Source organism: Apodemus sylvaticus, chromosome 2 (assembly GCF_947179515.1).
Source record: "Apodemus sylvaticus chromosome 2, mApoSyl1.1, whole genome shotgun sequence".
Lineage (NCBI taxonomy): Eukaryota > Metazoa > Chordata > Mammalia > Rodentia > Muridae > Apodemus > Apodemus sylvaticus.
In genome coordinates, this window is record NC_067473.1 from 166,110,871 (window position 1) to 166,113,832 (window position 2,962).

A 2,962-nucleotide genomic window follows, 5' to 3' on the forward strand; every position below is an offset into this window, starting at 1 on the left:
GATGTTTTGGATTTCCTCAGTTTCCGTTGTTATATCTCTCTTTTCATTTCTAAGTTTGTTAATTTGGATACTTTCTCTGTGCCCTTTGGTCAGTCTGGCTAAGGGTTTATCTATCTTGTTGATTTTCTCAAAGAAACAGCTCCTGGATTCGTTGATTCTTTTTACGGTTCTCTTTGTTTTCAATTGATTGATTTCAGCCCTGATTTTGATCATATCCTGCCTTCTACTCCTCCTGGGTGTATTGGCTTCTTTTTGTTCCAGGACTTTCAGGTGTGTTGTTAAGCTGCTAGTGTATGCTCTCTCCATTTTCTTTTTGGAGGCACTCAGGGCTATTAGTTTTCTTCTTAGCACTGCTTTCATTGTGTCCCAAAGATTTGGGTATGTTGTGCCTTCATTTTCACTAAATTCTAAAAAGTCTCTGATTTCTTTCTTTATTTCTTCTTTGGTCAAGGTGTCATTGAGTAGAGTATTATTCAGCCTCCATGTGTATGTGGGCTTTCTGTTGTTTTTGTTGCTATTGAAAATCACTCTTACACCATAGTGATCTGATAGGAGGCATGCGATTAGTTCGATCACTTTATATTTGTTGAGGTCTGCCTTGTGTCCAATTATATGGTCGATTTTGGAGAAGGTACCATGAGGTGCTGAGAAAAAGGTATATTTTTTTTGCTTTAGGGTGAAATGTTCTATAAATATCAGTCAAATCCAATTGGTCCAAAGCTTCAATTAGTTTTACTGTGTCCCTGTTTAGTTTCTGTTTTCCTGATCGGTCCATTGAGGAGAGTGGAGTGTTGAAGTTCCCCACAATTATTGTGTTAGGTGCAATGTGTGCTTTGAGCTTTAGTAAAGTTTCTTTTATGAATGAGGGTGCCCTTGCATTTGGCGCATAGATGTTCAGAATTGAAAGTTCTTCTTGGTGGATTTTTCCTTTGACCAGCAAGAAGTGTCCTTCTGTGTCTCTTTTGATGACTTTAGGTTGAATGTTATTTTTTTTTAATATGTAAGAATTTGTAAAGACTGGAATTTTTTTTTAATTTTTTTTATTCGCTATATGTTTTATTTACATTTCAAATGATTTCCCCTTTCCTAGCCCCCCCCACTCCCAGAAAGTCCCGTATGCCCCCTTCTCTCCCTCTGTCCTCCCACTCACCCCTTGTCACTTCCCCGTTCTGGTTTTGCTGAATACTGCTTGAATGTTAATTTTATCTGACATTAGAATGGCTACTCCTGCTCGTTTCCTGTGACCATTGGCTTGTAAGATTGTCTTCTAGCCTTTTACTCTAAGGTAGTTTTTATCTTTGACACTGAGGTGTGTCTCCTGTATACAGCAAATTGTAGGGTCCTGTTTCCTTATCCAGTCTGTTAGTCTATGTCTTTTTTGGGGGGAATTGAGACCATTGATGTTAAGAGATATTAAGGAATAGTGCTTATTACTTCCTGTCATTTTTGATGTTATTTTTATATTTGAGTGGTTATCTTCTTTTGGGTTGGATGAAGGAAGGTAACTATCTTGCTTTTTCCAGGGTGTAGTTTCCCTCCTTGTATTGGAGTTTTCCTTCTATTATTCTTTGCAGAGTTGGGTTTGTGGAAAGATATTGTGTAAATTTGGTTTTGTCATGGAATATCTTGGTTTCTCCATCTATGGTGAATGAGAGTTTTGCTGGGTATAGTAGTCTTGGCTGACATTTGTGTTCTCTTAGAGTCTGCATGAGATCTGCCCAGGATCTTCTAGCTTTCATGGTCTCTGGTGAGAAGTCTGGTGTGATTCTGATAGGTCTTCCTTTATATGTTACTTGGCCTTTCTCTCTTACTGCCTTTAATATTCTTTCTTTGTTTAATGCATTTGGGGTTTTGATTATTATGTGACGGGAGGTATTTCTGCTCAGGTCCAGTCTGTTTGGAGTTCTGTAGGCTTCTTGTATATTCATAGGAACCTCTCTCTTTAAGTTAGGAAAGTTTTCTTCCATAATTTTGTTGAAGATATTTGCTGGCCTTTTCTGTTGTAAATCTTCACTCTCATCTATACCTATAATCCTTAGGTTTGGTCTTCTCATTGTATCCTGGATTTCCTGGATGTTCTGGGATACAAGTTTTTTGCATTTTGCATTTTCTTTGACAGTTGAGTCAATGGTTTCTATGGTATCTTCAGCATCTGAGATTCTTTCTTCCATCTCTTGTATTCTGTTGTTTATATTTGCATCTATGGCCCCTGATTTCTTCTCAAGGTTTTCTATCTCCCTTTGTGATTTCTTAGTTGTTTCAACTTCTGCTTTTAGATCCAGGATGGTTTTGCTCAGTTCCATCATTTGTTTGTTTGTGTTTTCCTGTAATTCTTTAAGAGATTTTTGTGTTTCCTCTTTCATGACTTCTGCCTGTTGACTCAAGTTCTCCTGCATTTCTTTAAGTTTTTTTGCCTTTCTTCTTTATTGGCTTCTATCTCTTGGGCCTTATTCTCCTGCATTTCTTTAAGTGAATTTTGTGTTTCCATTATACGGGTTTCTAGCTTATTCATGTTCCCCTGTATTTCTTTAAGAGATTCATTCATGTCTTTTTTGTGTTCTTCTAGCAGCATCATGAACAGTGATTTTAAATCCAATTCTTGTTTCTCTGGTATGTTGGCATAATCAGGACTTGCTGATGTTGGAGAGTTTGGTTCAGATGCTGCCATACTGCCTAGATTTCTGTTAGTAGCGTTCCTGCATTTGCCCTTTGCCATCTTGTTCTCTGGAGCTAATTGGTCTTGTCTCTGGCTGGTGTTTTAGCCTCCTGAGAGGCTCTAGGGCTATTTCTGCAACACTGGATGGCAGGGTTTACCCTGTTGCAGATTGCTGATTGTCCTCTTCTTGGGTGCCCTTGCAGCCCTAGTGTTCTTTGCCCCAGATTGTGTCTGTGAACCAGATGGTTCCTGTTTGCTCCTTCAGGGAGTGCTGAGGCTGTATGCTGCAGCGACCTTTTCTGTGTG